Source organism: Lynx canadensis, chromosome A1, assembly GCF_007474595.2.
Source record: "Lynx canadensis isolate LIC74 chromosome A1, mLynCan4.pri.v2, whole genome shotgun sequence".
In the NCBI taxonomy this organism is placed as follows: domain Eukaryota; kingdom Metazoa; phylum Chordata; class Mammalia; order Carnivora; family Felidae; genus Lynx; species Lynx canadensis.
The window spans coordinates 4,926,126-4,944,039 of NC_044303.2; the positions used below are offsets into that span (position 1 = coordinate 4,926,126).

The following is a 17,914-nucleotide window of genomic DNA, read 5'->3' on the forward strand; positions in this document are numbered from 1 at the left end:
GGCCAAGAGCCACCTGGCCTGACTCCTGGCCCCAGCCCCGCCTGCTAGGAGGCTGGCTTCCGAGCACAGGGGCCTTCTAAGTGGCGTTCTGCCGAGGGGCACAGGGCTCCGAGCAGCGTCAGCTACATCCCCGCTAGGATGCGATGTTCTTACTCTCTGGTAGCAACACACAAATTTAAAAATCCTAACTCGCTTCCAAGCTCTAGAAGATACTAAAATATTTAGATTCAATACTTGCCTGGACTTATGAGGAAGGGAAGAGAGAGTTTATCAGAGGAGAGCGAGCGATCTTAGCAAACTGGAAAAATAACAGGCTATCTGAAAATTAAAGGCATCATTCTTGGTATGTATCAATATTTTAACACGGTTCCCTTTAGTTAAAAAAAAACCCTTAAAAATTCTGGGCCTGTAAAATAAATAAATTATTTCTGGGCCTGGGTATTCATCTCTGCAGCCAATCCGTAAAGGCCTCTTGCACAATTGCTGGGTGCCTGGAGACGTGCTCACGGGTTTTGGATAAGACGAGGAAAACACTCTTGCCATCAAAAGTCCAGGACCGAAACCCCCATGAGACATTTTCCCCTTTCCATGTACATTCTATAGGCTATGCTCATTTGGGTTTTCTAAATCGGTGATCTTTAGTGTATTTTAACTCTTTTCATAGAAAAGTTATATAGATAAGACATATTTTTCTCCCAATTATGAGTGTGGTCTGTAGTCATGCTCTCTACTCACTCACCCCCCATTCAGCCATAAAGCTGGCTGAAGTCTGATTTTTGCCCCTACGGTCTGATAGTGAAACTGTTCTTGCCAAACCACAAGGACATAGACCATTTCTACTCTTTACATGAAATGACCTTTATGGCATTTGACACGGTAGATAAAGTTCTCAGACCCTTCCTCCCTGGAGCCTATCGGTCTCTCTGGTTTTCCATGTTCTCTTTGTCTTGCTATTTTTTCTTTAGCTTTTCTTCTTTTCCTTACTTCTCAAGGTCTCAAGCTCTGATCTCTTATCTTATTCTAGGACCTCTGATAAATTTTATGCACACCCGTATCTTAATCCTCCGCTAGAAACTGGGGGCTTCCAGACTTCCCTTTTATAACTGAGGTCTCTCCTCTGACTACCAGTCCCATATTCCCATATCCATAAAATATCTTCACTTGGATGTCCCATAGATCTCTTCAGTGCAATATAACTAAACCCAAGAGCATCTTTTCCCCACCTTACTCTCCCCTTCTCTTCCCCACCTAGGTGAATGGTAGTCCCATCTTTAACACAGTTACCCTAATGAGAAATCTGGAAGCCATCACTGACTGGTGCCTGTGCATACTCTCAGGCCCTCAGCAATGTATTATTGGTCAGCAAGCTGGTCTATTCTAGCTCTCTCCCTATTCAGCTCCCCCCTATCCTTCATCAGAATCTTTTTTTTTTTTTTTTTTTAAGAGACGGGGAGAGAACACAAGTAGTAGAGAGGGAGACAAAGAGAATCTTAAGCAGGTTCCACACCCAGCACAGAGCTGGAGGCAGGGCTCTATCTCACAGCCCTGAGATCATGACCTGAGCCAAAATCAAGAGTCTGACGGTTAACCTACTGAGCCACCCTTCCTTCATCCATGTCTTACTTCATCCATGTCTTACTTCAGGCTTCCATAACTTCTCTCTTGGGTTATCTCAGCAGCCTCCTTTTGACCCCCACCGGTCCAGAGCAATCCCTCCAAAATACAAATCTGACCTTATGTCCCTCTTGTTTAAAATCAAAACTTCAAACTGTCTTCTCATCTTCTTTGAATTAATACCCAATATCAACTCTTACTACTTTCTAGTCATACTTTTCATTATGATCGTATTCTGAACTATTCAGAGCTCCCCATAAAACCCATGTTCTCCCATTTTTCTGTGCTTTTGTTCTAAATGGATAACATTCCCCTCTTCTTTACCTGGCCAAAACCTACACATCCATCCTAAACCTCCTCATTCATGCAAACAGTTCAAAACAAAGCCTTTGATGGCCCCTCCCCAAGCAGAAGCAGGATTTCTCCATGCTATGATAGCAACAACTCACAGCAGCAGCAAAAATAATAAAACAACAACGAATATTTACTTAGGGCTAAACAGTCACAGTGGTTCTTAATTCCAAATGTGTATAAGAATCATCTGGGAATGTTAAAACGCTATGCAAACGTTGAAATGGTATCCAATGGTCTCCAAAGCCCATTCCAATATTCAGATGCATCAGATTTGGGACTGAGATCAGGAACCCACATGTTTAACAAAATATTCAAACTGATTCTGATGCAGTTGATCTAGGAACCATATTTTGAAAAACACTGAACGTCTAACCGGCTTCCTGCCAATCGACTCAACACATTGCCACCAAATTACTATTCATAAAATACCTCTTATAATTTTAAAACATCAAATAGTTGGCACCAAAGACAATTGTGAGCTTCACACATATCTGTCAATTATCTTAAGCCCACTGAAGTTGTATTATCTATAAAGAAACAGAAAGTTATGGAGATTAACCTGATCAAATTCACAGATAGGAATGACAGGATTCAAGTTTCGGCCTTGTTCCAGGATACCGTATCTTGAATCATTCACTGCCATATAAAAACGATAACCAAAAGTCTCAATGAGTCCCCATGACAGTCAACTGAATGAGATCCTTGGCCTGGATTTAAAGGCCCTTAAGGGTCCTGTCCCTTGTGATGGTTAATTTTATGTGCCGACTTGACTGGGCTTATCTGGGCAGATAGCAGATAAAACATTATTTCTGAGTATGCCTGTGAGGGTATTTCCAGAAAAAATTAGCATCTCAGTTGGTGGGCCTAGTAAAGTAAGAGTTCTTCCCCTTTGTGGGTGGGTATCACCCAGTCCACTGAAGGCCCAAATAGAACAAAAAGGCAGAGGAAGGGTGAATTTACTCTTCCTTCCTGACCTGAGACACATGCCTTCTCCTGCTTCAGCTATCACACTGAGTCTGGAACTTACACCATCAGCCTCCCTCTCCCCCTTTCTCATGTCTTTGGACTCAGAACAAAGTATGGCACCAGCTTTCCTGGTTCAACACCAATAAGACAGCAAACTGTGGGACTTTTTGGCCTCCATTACTTCATGAGCCAATTCCTAAAATAAATTCATATATATATATGTGTGTATGTAAATATATATATATTTATATGTAATTTATATATATTTATTAATTTCTATATATATAATTTTATGTATTTATATATTTATATATAATATATATTTATATATACATTTTTCATATATGTATGTATGTAAATTTATATATATATATGTATGTATGTATATGTATATATACACCCATACCCATACCCACATAGGCATACCTCAGGGATATTACAGGTTCAGTTCCAGACCATTACAATAAAGTGAGTATCACAATGCAAGTCAAATGAATTTTTTGGCTTCTTAGTGCATATAAAAGTTTTATTTAGGGGAGGAGCCAAGATGGCAGAACAGCATGAAGTTTCTTGTGTCTCGCGTCCATGACATACAGCCAGAGCAACGCTAAACCATCCTGCACACCTAGAAAACTGATCTGAGGATTAACACAACAGTCTGCACAACCTGAACCACAGAATTCAGCAGATATGTGGCGGGGAGAGGTGAACTGGGGGAGACAGAAGCTGCAGAGGGCAGAGAGCCACTTTTGCCGGTGGAGAGAAGATGGAGATGGGGGGGAGGAGAATATGGGAAAAGCACCCCCTCCAAAAGCAGCTGGAGAGAAAGTGGAAAAGTGGAAACAGCCGCAGGGACTGAACTAAAAAAGGGAGAAAGGAGAAAGGAGAGGGTTTAAATTCCATTAAGACTATAAACAAGGGAAGCACAGAGTCTGCAACTCCGCAGCTCGATACCTGGCGGTGCTCTAGTGGGAAGGACGAATCCCCAGGGGCAGAGTGGAGTCCGGGGGTCTTCAGGCCACATGGGAAGATGTGGTTCCCCTGCTGGAAGGACACCTGGTAGAGACTGTGTGGGCTCCCCAAAGGTAAGGCCCCAGTGGACCCGGGAGAACAACCACATTCACTGGTGCCGGAACAAGGTCGTTAAGGGTGAAGCCTGGTGCCAGATGTGTGTTGTGATTTTCCATAATCCCTGAAACTCTGCTGCTACACTATCGTGTGAACTTTTTCTGGGGCGGGCTGGCACCCGGCCACAGTCTCTGGGCGTCAGCAGCAGCACAGTCTTGCAAACGTTCCTGGGGGCAGCCAGCACCCAGCCATTGCTCGGTGAGACCCTCCTGCAGAGGGGCTGGGTGGGGCGGGTCAAAGCCACAGTCCCTCAGAAGTAAGGGGCTGGGGAAACACAGCCACATTGGAGACAAAACTCGGGAGGGAGGTTCTGCCTGGGGCGTGGTCACAGACTGTGTAAAAGCAGGGAGTGGACAGAAGCCAAAGACAGAGGATGGGTGTGTGATTGCTGACCAGGGAGAACAGAGTTCCAATACTAGAGAATGGGTAGCTGGGTGACGCCATTTTCACTGCTCCCACGCATGCACATACGCACCTATGAGCGCCACAACAATCCACCCCAGTAGGCTAGCAGCGCCATCTAGTGGAGAATGGAGACATTACACTGAGCCCGCCCAACTGGGCCAACCTCGCTCTTCAAGAGCACAAGTCTCACCGCCTGCTTAGTTTATGGACTATAAAGCGCTTCACAGTTTGACTTCTAGGGGAAAACAAAGTAATTCAGTCATATTTCAATCAAACCCTGTTGCTTTATAACTACTAAGTTTATGTAATATTGCAAATCCTTTGCTGTCCCTTCAACAAGCTTCACAGCATCTTCAGCAGGAGCAGAGTCTATCTCAAGAAACCACGTTCTCTGCTCAGCGGTGAGAAACAGTCTTCACCCCATCACGTTCTACCACGAGACACAGCAATGCCGTCCACCTTCAGGCCCCACTTCTAGTTCTGGTTCTCTCGCTGTTTCCACCACATCTGCCGTGATTGCCTCCACTGATGCCCCGAGCCCCCAGAATCATCCCCAAGGGTGGGAATCAACTTCTGCCAAACTCTTACAAAGGATTTTGACCTCTTCCCGTTGTTCTTAATGGTTTTCCATTTCAGGAGGGATTTAATTTACTTTGCCCAGATCCATCAGAGGAATCACCGTCTATGGCAGCTAGAGCCTTATGAAATGTATTTCTTAAAAAATAAGACTGAAAGTCAGAATGACTCCGTGATCCACGGGCTGTGGAATGGATGCTGTGTCAGCAAGCTGAAAACAACATTCATCTCCTAGTGCATCTTCAGAGCTCTTGCGTGACCAGATGCATTGTCAACGAGCAGTAGTATTTGTAAAGGAATCTTTTATTTTTTCTGAGCAGGGTCTCAACAGTGGGCTTCAAATATTCTTCAGTAAACCTTACTATAAGCAGATGTGCTGTCATCCAGGCCTTGTTGTTCCACTTATAGATCACAGGCAAAATAGATGGAGCGTAATTCTGAAGGGCCCTAGGGTTTTGGGAAGGGTAACTGAGTTTGGCTTCAACTCACAGTCACTGGCCGCGTTAGTCCCTAATGAGACAGTCAGCCTATCCTTTGAAGTTTTCAATCCAGGCATTGGCGTCTCCTGTCCAGCTCTGAAAGTCCTCGATGGCATCTTCTTGCAATAGAAGGCTGTTTCATCTTGTTGAAAACCTGTTGTGTAGTGTAGCCGCCTTCATGGCTATCTTAGCTTAGCTCTTCTGGATAACGTGCTGCTTCATCTTACAATCTGATGTCATGGAGCTCGCTTCTTTGCTTAAACTTCAGGAACCCGCCTCTGCCGTCTTCGTACTTTTCTTCTCGGCTTCCTCACCTCCCTCAGCCCTCACAGAATTGAAGAGCAGTAGGGCCTTGCTCTGGATTAGGCTTTGGCTTAAGGGAACGCTGTGGCTGGTTTGATCACCGAAACTTTCTCTGTATCAGCAATACAGTTGTTTCTTATGATTCGTGTGTTCACCGGAGGAGTACTTTTTAAATTTCTTTCAAGAACGTTTCCTTTGCATTCATAACTTAGCTAACGTTTGGCACAAGAGGCCTCGTTTTCGGCCTGCCGTGGCTTTCGGCTTGTCTTCCTCATTAAGCTTAGTCATTTCTAGCTTCTGATGAAAGTGAGAAACGTGTGACTCTTCCTTTCACTTGAACAACCCAGAGGCCCCTGTAGGGTTATTCACTGGCCTAATTTCAATATCGTTGTGTCTCAGGGAACAGGGAGGCCCAAGGAGAGGGAAAGAGATAGAGGAAGGGCCAGTCAGTGGAGCAGTCAGAATACACAAAACATTTAGGTTTAAGTTTGCCGTCTTATACCAGCATGGTTTGTGGGACCCCCCCCCACCCCAAACAAACTACAATAACAACATTGACATTCACTGATCACAGATCACCATAACAAATATAATAATGAAAAAGTTTAAAACATTGCAAGAATTACCAAAAAATGTGACCCAGAGACACGAAGTGAGCAAATGTTGTTGGTGCCAATAGACTTGCTCTCCATGGGGTTGCCACCAACCTTCAGTGTGTGAAAAAACACAGTATTTGCAAAGCAGTAAGGCAACGTGCACTAGAACGAGGTATGCTTGTATGTCCTGATGGTTCTGTGTCTCTGGACAACCCTAACACACACAGACTTTGGCTCTAGAGAAACAGAATTTTAGGGATGAGTTTTCTGAATTGGCTCTTGGGTTTCTGGAATTGGCTATTAGGTTTAAAAATGTTAATGAGGGGCACCTGGGTGGCTCAGTCAGTAAGTGTCCGACTTTGGCTCAGGTCCTAATCTCACAGTTTGTGAGTTTGGCCCCGCATTGGGCTCTGAGCCTGGAGCCTGATACGGGTTTGGGGTCTCCCTCTCTCTCTCTCTGCCCCACCCCAGCTCATACTCTGTCTCTGTCTCCCTCAAAAATAAGTAAGCATTTAAAACAATTTTTTAAATGCTAATGAATCTATTTCCAGTAGTTAAGAGAGCATTGATAGTTCATGGTGTGAACTGTCTATAGAAAGATGCAAAATATCTGAATTGGATACTTCTGATTAGCCCCTTACAAGAAGCAAGGCAGTAAATGACTCTGTATATGATACCTTGGAAACTTTTTGGAAAACTAAGGCATACAACAACATTGGTCAGTTGATCTTAGAACTCTAAGAAGACTTAGTAAGCCCTGTCCTTTATATTACAGGTGAGGAGAGCGAGACTCTATGGGGAAGAGTCTTGCCTGGGGGGACCACTGAGGAGCTAGGCCTGGGTCCTGCTTCTCCTGGCCCTTGGGTCAGCGATCCTTCCACACAAAAGACTGTCTCCTTTCATTCATCAAGAAAACAAAAACACCTTGCTTTTAGTAAGAAGGAGTTTTATGGAGCGATGAAGATATTCTAAAACCGGATTGAGGTAAGGGTTGCGCAAGTCTATAAATGTATTAAAAATCATTGGATTGCCTGCTTAAGAAGGTTGAATTTTCGAGTATTTAAATTATACCTCAATAAAACGGTTAAACAATGAAACCTTGCCCTTAGGGAATGGAGTTTGGTCAGAAGCAGGCTCTATCTAGCACACAACATAGGTAAACTGAAGATATTGCCTATTCTGTTTCCTCCTCCTCCGGCTGAGGTCCCTGTTCCTCCTTTAGTATCAGCCTCCCTACTTGCTGCCCCTAAAAGCTAAGCTTCCCAAGGGCAAGGACTTTTTATACCTTGTCCCCTTCTAGATCCCCACCCCCTAGAATAATCCTAGAGTAATCTCTGGTACATGGTAGGCCTGTCAAATATTTGCCGCATGGATGAATGAATGAAAAACATGCCTACCTTCATTTTCTTACTGTGTTCTCTACTGTGTAGAATCTGGCTTCTTTCTCCAGGGAGGGGTTGACAACTAGCCCAAAGTCCACAGATACTTGGGGGTTTGGGGGCAGAGCTGGGGTCAGGCAGAGCCAGGCTCCAGAGGCTGTGTTCTTAATCACTGCTCTGTACTGCCTTCCATAAGCACTGAATAAATGTTAGCTGCTGTTATCACCAAATCTGCAAACAGCTAGTTTCCCTACATCCCAAGAGATAGCCAAATTGGCTCGTATCATTTCCTCATTGAAGAGGACATGTGCATTTCTTTCTCTAAAGAATAAGAAGGGTTTTGGAACCGCAGGAGTGTGAATTTTGGAATCGGAAAAGTAAAGTATGAGTCCAAGTTGCTAGCTGTCAGAGTAGACACGTCACCTAACTGCTCCAAGTTGGTGCCTTCACAAAATGAGGAAAATGCCACCATCCGTGCAGGGTTACTGAGAGACTTTCATGAAACGATGTCTGTGATGTACCCAGCACCCTACCTGGCATCCACTAGACACTCAGCTCGTGCCAAATGCCCGAAAGACAAAGAATGGGGGAGAGCACTTGAAGTGGGAAAAGCATCAAAGGAAAGGACAGTGAGAAGGTAGCACGAGTGAGACTAAGATAGAACAACAGAGGGAAGAACTCCACAGGTTTACATAAACGTAAAACACACACACACAAACTCTGAGGACAAGAAAGGCACGTTAAATACTATGTTTTGGGGATGACTGGGTGGCTCAGTCAGTTAAGCGTCTGACTTCGGCTCATGTCATGACCTCACGGTTCATGGGTTTGAGCCCCACGTCAGGCTCTGTGCTCACAGCTCGGAGCCTGGAGCTGCTTCAGATTCTGTGTTTCCCTCTCTCTCTGCCCCTCCTTGGCTGGTACCCCCGTCTCTCTCTCTCTCTCAAAAATAAACATTTAAAAAATACACAAAAAAATAAATGGATGTTTTGGGGAGTGGAATACAAGTGAGGTGAAAGGGAAAAAGATCAAGACAGGGACTTGTATGAGCTCATGCCGCTGCCGTATCCCTGGAATCCGGACACCCACGGTCCTGCAGACTGCACTCTCGTGTGTACACATCTCCCTCATACTCACACATGGGCACGAGAGCGAAGAAAGGCCAACTTCTCTGCCCACTCAACTTTTGTTCCCAATCTCCCTGATGTTTTTTTCCCCTATCTACCAACTGCTCAAAAAATCTACCTCCTGCTGGATCCACTGAGCCTAAAATCTTCAACCAATTCCCTTAGGACCTCACCTGCCACAACTACTTAGCCACCAGTCCTACTTTGCCCTCCGCAAATGCCAAGACCGCTTGCCAAGGGCCTGTTTCTTGACAATTAGTCCAATGTCGGCTATTTCTAAAGAATACGCCATTAGATAAATTAAAGACTTCAGGATTTATACCTTCCTACGGGAACTATCTTGTATAAGAGCATACAGTTGGATCTGTTAAGAACAGAGAGCAGAAAAGCTAACAATTTCATCTGTCAAGCTCCGGAAAATTAAACGACGAACAGATCTGGGCAAGCAAGATCCCACTGTTTAGATTTTTGCTGCCCAATATGGTAGGCACATGTGGCTACTGAGCATGAAAAGTGTGGCAAGTTCAAGCTGGTATGTGCCTAAATGTAAAATATATCAAATTTAGAAGGCTTAATACAAAAATATGTTAAATATCCATCCATAACTTTTATATCAATCACTTGTTAAAATGCTAATATTTTAGATGCATTGGGTTAAAGAAAATGCATCATTAAAATTAATTTCTTCTTTTTCTTTGTACTTTTTTAAATGTGTTTCCTAGAAAAATTTTAAATTACATATAGGGCTTGCATTATATTTCTATAGCAGAGTATTAATCTGGACTTGCCTCACAACTCTTTCCCATGCTCTATTTCACCAAGGAGCACTCCCTGATAATAACATCTGATGATCCAGTAACCTGAATAGGAGCTTCTCGCTCAACCAATTTCACACTCACGTGTGCTCTTCAACTTGTCTCCCACTTCATTTCCTTTACAATATTCTGTGTTTGTTTCAGATGGCTACGTGACTAGAATTTCTCATATATTTTATGCGATCCTTTTACTCATGTTTATTATTTTAATTTTCATATTTTTGGTAACCGTATCAAAACACAAATTTGAGATGAGTTGGAAGGATGATGGCTCCGTTAATGCAGCTGAGATATGCTTTTGTCTCTTTTTCCTTGCTGAAGTGTCAGCTTTTCATGGTGGTCACTCTTCCTGTAGTTGACCAACCTATACCATGCCAACACGAGAGAACAAAATACTAGCAAACTGAGTTCAACAGCACATTAAAAAGATTATAGACCATGATCAAGTGGGATTTATTCTTGGAATGCAAAGGTGGTTCAACATACAAAAATCAGAAAGAAGAGGAAAAAAGTGATTATCTCAATTGATGCAGAAAATTCATTTGACAAAATTCTATGTCCTTTCATAATAAAAACACTCAGCAAACTAGGAATAGAAGAAAATTTCTTCAATATGGTAAAGGCCACCTATGAAAAACTCATAGCTAACACCATACTCGATGGTGAAAGACTGAAAGCTTTTCCCCTAAGATCAAGAAGAATACAAAAATTCCTGTTTTGGGGGTGCCTGGGTGGCTCAGTTGGCTGAGCATCTGACTCTTAACTATGGCTAGGGTCATGATCTTAGGGGTGTGGGATTGAGCCCTGTGCCAGGCTCTGCTCTGGGCATGGAACCTGCTGAAGATTCTCTCTCTCCCTCTGCCCCTTTCCTCTGTTTGTGCACTGTCTCTCTATCTCTAAAGTAAAAGAAAAAAGTTTAATAACAAAATAAAAATAATTTTTAAAAATGCCTGTTTTCACCATTTCCATTCAACTTACTACTGAAGGTCCTAGCTGGAGCAAGTAGGCAAGAAAAAGAAACAAAAGGCATCCAAATTGGAAAAAAAAGAAGTAAGATTATTTCTGTTCACAGATGACATGATCTTACATGTGTAAAACCCTAAAGTCTCCCCCTCACACATAAAACTGTTAGAGCTAATAAATGAATGTAGCAAAGTTGCAGGAGACAAAATCAACAGACAAAAATGAGTGGGGGTTTTATATACTAGCAATGGACAATCTAAAAAGGAAATTAAGGAAACAATTCCAGTTATAATAGCATCAAAAAGAACAAAATACTTAGGAATAAACTTAATAAGGAGGTACACTGAAAACTATAAAATGTTGGTGAAAGAAATTAAAGGAAATTCAAATAAATGGAAAGACATCCTGCGTTCATGAATCAGAATCTTAATAGAGATAAGATGTCAACATTATCCAAAGCAATTTAGAGGTTCAATAAAATGCCCATCAAAAATTCCACAGCGTTTTTGCAGAAATAGAAAAGCACATCCATAAATTCACATGAATCTTAGGGGATCCTAATAACCAAAGAAACTTGAGAAAAGAACCAAATTAGAGGCCTCATGCTGATTTCAAAACTTACTTCAATATTGCAATAATCAAAACAGTGTGGTACTGGCATAAAGACAAATATGTAGATCACCGGGATAAAATATAGAGCCCAGAAACAAAGAAATGAACCCTCACATACACGGTCACTAGATTTTCAATAAGAGTGCCAAGACCGTTCAATGGGGAAAGGCAGTTGTTTTCAACAAACAATGCTGGGAAAACTGGGTATCCATATGCAGAAAAATGAAGTCGGACCCTTATCTTACCATATATGAAATTCACTCAAAATGGATCAAAATGAAAAATACTATGCTAAATGAAATATACCAGACACAACAGGACATAAACTGCGTAATTATACTTACAAAAGGTAACTAGAATAGTCAAATTTATAGAGACGAAAAGTAGAAGGATGGCTACCAAGGGCATTGGGGAGTTATTGGTTAATGGATACCAAGTTTCTGTTTGGGATGATGAAAGAGTTCTGCAAACGGATACAGGTGATGATTTCACAACATTGTAAATGTACTTAGTGCCACTGAATTGTACAATTAAAAATAATTGAAATGGTAAATTTGATGTTATGTCTATTTTACCACAATAATGACACAAAAAGAAGACATGGGTCGGGGGGCATCTGGTCGCTCAGTTGGTTAAGCGTCTGACTCTTGATTTAGGCTCAGGTCATGATCTCACAGTTCGTGAGAGTGATCCCTGAGTCAGGCTCTGCGCTGACAGCACAGAGTCTGCTTGGGATTGTCTCTCTCCCTTTCTCTCTGCCCCTCCCCCGCTCGCTCACACACTCTCTCTCAAAATAAACAAACAGAATAGAAAGACCCTAAGAAGAAGAGATGGGGGCTCCTGGGTCCCCACTGGATAATCATAGCTAACTCTGTTAGTCTGAGTTCTACAGAGAACCAGAAGCAAAAGGATACACACAGAGAAAGAGATTTATTACGAGAAACTGGCTCACATGATTACATGGGCTGAGAAGTCCCGTATCTACCACCTGCAAACTGGAGACCCAAGGAAAGCCAGAAATATAATTCAGCCCAAGTCTGAAGGCGTGAGACTCAGGGGACCCAATAGTGTGAACTCCAGTCCTAGGGCTAGAGAAGACCAGTGTCTCAGCTGGATCATTCAGGCAGAACAAGGAGGTAAGTTCTTTCTCCTTGTTTCATTCTCTTCATACCTTCAATGGATTGGAAGATGCCCACCCACATTGCTTTACTGAGTCCACCAATTCGAATGCTATCTCCTCCAGAAACACACTCAGAACACTCAGAATAACGTTCAGCTGAATATCTGGGTGTCCAGTCAAGTTGACACACAAAATTAATCACCACAAGCCCACCCCTTGTCAACTTGGGCCCATACATATCTTGTTAAACCATACTTCTCTCCAAATAAAGAAAATAACCGGATCCTCATTCTGCCTACCATGACACAACTCTTCTGCATACAACTGAAAAATGACTAGCCCCTTCCCCAAAAGAGGAAATAAAATCCTTGAGTGATGTTTACTCTTCTCCTTGACGTCCTGTAACTTAAATACTACGATATGACATTAACAACACTTAGATACTATGATATAGTGAATACATGATACGCTATATAATGAGGGAACAAGACAGGAAAGAAAACAAGGATATTTGCTTCATATATATACTCACACAAATGTATTCATCAATATAAGAAGGAAATACTCATAAAAACGACAGTCCTCAATCTGTAACTGGTCACATGGTCATTTCTGGCATTCGTAAGTACCTCTTCCCACTACCCATTCTGTGGTCCTTTTGCCTTCAGCCAGCACCTCAGCTGGTCATGGTTCTTCACCTGCTGGAGTGACCCAAACCTATATTCCTTTAAAAAAACATTTGGTTTTAAGTTTATTTATTTACTTAGAGAGAGAGAGACAGAGACAGAGAGAGAGAGAGATTGGAAGGGGCAGAGAGAGGGAGAGGGACAGAATCGCAAGCAGGCTCTACACTGCCAGCATGGAGCTTGATGCAGAGCTTGAACTCACGAACTGTGAGATCATGACCTGAGCTGAAATCTAGAGTCAGACACTTAACTGACTGAGCTGCCCAGGTACCTCCCCTGACTTCTCCAAACCTATATTCCTGAAGGGTCTGCATCACTAGTAACTGACTGGATAGGGTTCTTGTCTGGATAAGGTCGTTTTCCACTGACCTTAATCACAGGCCATGGTAATGTTAAGAGAAGCCCACAAGGATCTGCTGTACTCTAGACACACTCTTCCTCACCTTCGCTGCGTAACAGCCGTCCACTTTCCTCTTGGTAGTCGGGACCAATCGCCCAGCCAACACAGTAACTCCCTTCTTTGCCTGTTGATTCAGAGGCATGAGGAGCCCAACACGGGCAGGTGGCAGTCTTAACGTCCAGCTCATGAAATCATTGGTGTGTTTCCTGGTGGAGGCATTCCTCCCTCTCAAACTAAGACTATGTAGGCCAGCAGAGCAGGACATCATGGGAAGAGAAAGCAAAAGCTTTGCTAGCGGGTCACTAGGAGTAATAGTGAATAATCCTATTACTCCTAGAGGAGTAATAGTGAGCAATTCCTGGAATCATGACTCCCGGCTATGGGAGAAAAAGCAACATATATTGGACACTGATCCAGAGCATGCACAGCCTTCTGGAGAACCTTGTCCCAGCCCCGCAAGGTATCGCCACCGAGCTGGCACTACAACTGAATCTTCAAAGGGCGTTCCATTGTCCTATCAGGCCAGCTGTTTAGACAACGCAGCAAGGCCAATGAATTCCGTGAGCATAAACTTTTCTGCTTGTACAGACCAAGCAAGAATTTAGTAGGTTTCCTATCCATTTCACTTCTGGAAACACCATTATCAACTAGCCAATGCCACGGGTCTTTATGAGTCGACCACTCTAACTGCCGTTTTGACTCTGCTGTCCGTTACAGTAACCACACCTACCTTGCCTTTGGCCTCGAGTATAACCACGTGACCCCCGCCACCCCTAGATCCAATTAGTCCCATTAGAACTTCCACATATTCATCGGTGTAGCTGTAAAGGTCAACGGGGAGGACAAATTAAGTCCCTCCTGGCACACGCTTGCAGCATAACCGAGAGAATTTCGTACATTTCAATTTAAATGTGACTGGGGGAATAAAGATCTGAGACCAGCAGAACTGGCTCTCCACCCAAAGTGGACAGTCAGGTGGAAAATGAATGTGAGAGAGTGCAATGTGACAGTTAACATCAGCTATAGTTCATTCCCATAGAGAGAGAATCCCTCTCTACATGAAGAAATATTGACACCATATCTGAAACTATAGAGTCAAAAGGAAGGAGCTTAGGATGTATGTTGTGGTCATCTTAGGAAGACGTTACATCCAGGGGAAAGAAAGTATCTTGAAAGGTGGAGGTATTGGGAAAGAAGAAGACAGCTAAAGATAAGCCTTTTACCAAGATAAGATAATATAAATAAATCCGAAGACAGACAACAAAGGCACATTTATTAAAGAAACTGTACTTCACTACAGCAATAGAAGAGGAAGTTCTTAAACTAGCAATACATGCTAATTCTTGCATTCTTCTTCATAGGATCACCTGCTACAACTGTTCCAAGAAAATCCTACACAAACGCTTATGAATAGCAAACAAAAACAAGCATCCATGGGAAGTTATTATAAGAAGGAAGCAAAAACGAGAATTAAAACTTTTCAGTAGGTGAAATCCCAAAGATAAATGCTACAAGTGGAGGCAAACTGTAGCAATACGACAACATGCGTTAAAATATAATTAAAAGAAGTGCTGATATGATAAACAACCACTAATCATAAATTCAAAAACTCAGAATAGAAATGAACAAAAAGATGTGAAACAAGAATTAACAAACTTAAAAGAGAAACTGAAGCAGGGCACCTGGGTGGCTCAGTCAGTTAAGCATCTGACTTCAGCTCAGGTCATGATCTCATGGTTTGTGAGTTCGAGTCCCGCGTTGGACTCTGTGCTGACAGCTCGGATCCTGGAGCCTGCTTCAGATTCTGTGTCTCCCTCTCAGCCTGTCCCCTGCTCATGCTCTGTCTCTCTCTTGCAAGAATAAATAAAACATTAAAACAAAAAAGGAAAGATACTGAAGCAAAAGAAAACAAATCCAGAAACAAAGATTAAATTTTAAGTTTCCAAAAGGAGAATATGAACAACTAAGTGCACAATAAACAGCATAGAGGAAAGAAATAAAAGATGTAAAAAATTAAACAGAAACGAACAAAAAATGGTAAAAAGAGAAACTGATACAGAAAACTAAAAAGATCTAATACTTATGAAATTTAAGCCCCTGAAGAAGAATAAAACAATAAAACTAATATATATTTTTTAAAGTTTATTCACTTCTTTTGAGAAAGAGAGGGAGAGAAAGAGAGAGTGTGTGTGAGCAGAGGAGAGGCAGAGAGATAGAGGGAGAAAGAGAATCACAAGCAGGGTCTCTGCTGTCAGCGCAGAGCCCGACGCAGGACTTGAACCCACAAAGCATGAGATCATGACCCGAGAGCCATGATCAAGAGCCAGATGCCCAACCAACTGAGCCCTAAAACTCAGGCACCCCTAAAACCAGTATTTAAAAAATGATTCTAGAAAACTTTGCTGAAATAGAAGACCTGAATCTGTATGTTCAGCTGGGCCCCAGTGTACCTGGAAAAACTGACTAGAGGAGGTAACTAACTGCAAGATACTAGTTTATAAAATGACTTGACTTTATTTTTTTTAATTTGTTTTAATGTTTATTTATTTTTGACAGAGAGAGAGAGAGCATGAGGGGTGGAGGGGCAGAGAGAGAGGAAGACACAGAATGTGAAGCAGGCTCCAGGCTGCGAGCTGTCAGCACAGAGCCCGATGTGGGGCTCGAACTCACAGACCGCAAGATCATGACCTGAGCCAAAGTCGGATGCTTAACCGACTGACCCACCCAGGCACCCCAAAATGACTTGATTTAAAAAAAAAAACAAAAAAAACCCACAGGGGCACCTGGGTGGCTCAGTAGGTTGGGCGTCCCACTCCAGCTCAGGTCATGATCTCATGGATTGTGAGTTCAAGCCCCGCATCGGGCTCTGTGCTGACAGCTCAGAGCCTAAGGCCTGCTTCAGATTCTGTGTGTCTCCCTCTCTCTCTCTGCCCCTCCCTTACTCGTGCTCTGTCTTTCAAAAATAAATAATTAAAAAAAAATAACCCCCCCCCCCACATGCACACAACAAAACCCACTGGGCTTCCAGGGAAAGGACCAAGCCACTTAAAAGGAAAAATATGGCTGGCATCAGACTTCTCAACAATAAATAAACAACATTTCTAAGAAACCCCAGGAAAGAAAGTATACACAAAGGATTTTATATCCAGCCATACTACTCTTAAAGAATAAAATTTATATGAGAATGCAAGCTGGTGCAGCCACTCTGGAAAACAGTATGGAGGTTCCTCAAAAAACTAAAAGTAGAACTACCCTAGGACCCAGCAATTGCACTACTAGGCATTTATCCACGGGATACAGGTGTGCTGTTTTGAAGGGACACATGCACCCCCATGTTTATAGCAGCACTATCAGCAATAGCCAAAGTATGGAAAGAGCCCAAATGTCCACCAATGGATGAATGGATAAAGAAGATGCGGTATATCTATATACAATGGAGTATTACTCAGCAATCAAAAAGAATGACATCTTGCCATTTTCAACTACGTGGATGGAACTGGAGGGTATTATGCTAAGTGAAATTAGTCAGTCAGAGAAAGACAAAAATCATATGACTTCACTCCTATGAGGACTTTAAGAGACAAAACAGACGAACATAAGGGAAGGGAAACAAAAATAATATAAAACAGGGAGGGGGACAAAACAGAAGAGACTCATAAATATGGAGAACAAACTGAGGGTTATGGGAAGGGTTGTGGGAGGGGGGATGGGCTAAATGAGTAAGGGGCACTAAGGAATCTACTCCTGAAATCATTGTTGCACTATATGCTAATTTGGATGTAAATTTTAAAAAATTAAAAGAAAAAAAAAGAATAGGATAAAAAAAAAGAATAGAATTTATAGAAAATATTTAAAACATGCAAGAACTAAAGATTGTATTTGCAAGCTCTTCTAAAGAATCTTCAAGGGGATAAGCTCCACTGGGGAAACTTTGGCAAAGACTGGTGTTGAGCATTGGAGACATTTAGTGAAAACTTCTAGAGTAGAAAAAAACGAGATGAGCGTGGAAGGATAGTTTGATAGTTATATGCTCTGACAAAGTGGAAATAACACAGAAGGGAGACAGAAAAGGAAGAATAGAATAAGCTTATTGACACATAAGTACCACATGGGAGCCAAGGATTACTACATACAGTGGACAATCCAAAGAGCAGAAACCTAAGTAAGGTAAAAAATGAGCTAGGTGCTTCATATAAAGTATCACTAAAGAGGCGACCACTCGAACCTAAGTCCAAATATGTAATTACTAAAAGAAAGGTTTAAAAATATTTTTAAATGAAAAAGACCACATAGTAAACAGATAAAGTAAACATAGAAAGTTGAAGTAAATGTACACACAATAAAGTTATAAATTATGGCAAAGTTAACACCAAAGATGAGTCCATGTTAAT

The 17,914-nt window shown here is 42.2% G+C and overlaps 1 protein-coding gene across 6 annotated transcripts in view; it reads right to left on the reverse strand.

Annotated features, from left to right (window-relative positions):
• MTMR6 (myotubularin related protein 6) overlaps positions 1 to 17,914 on the reverse strand; it is a 66,341-nt gene that overhangs the window by 3,527 nt on the left and 44,900 nt on the right. Inside the window, exon 15 of one of the 6 annotated variants that reach the window (XM_030307989.1) lies at positions 4,649 to 6,122. The exons of 4 other annotated variants lie outside the window; for them this stretch is intronic. The gene's annotated coding sequence lies outside the window, so the exon portion shown is untranslated. Of the gene's footprint in view, positions 1 to 4,648; positions 6,123 to 9,661; positions 10,107 to 17,914 lie in introns of those variants that run through there. One more of the 6 variants, XM_030307980.1, reaches the window with a different exon arrangement.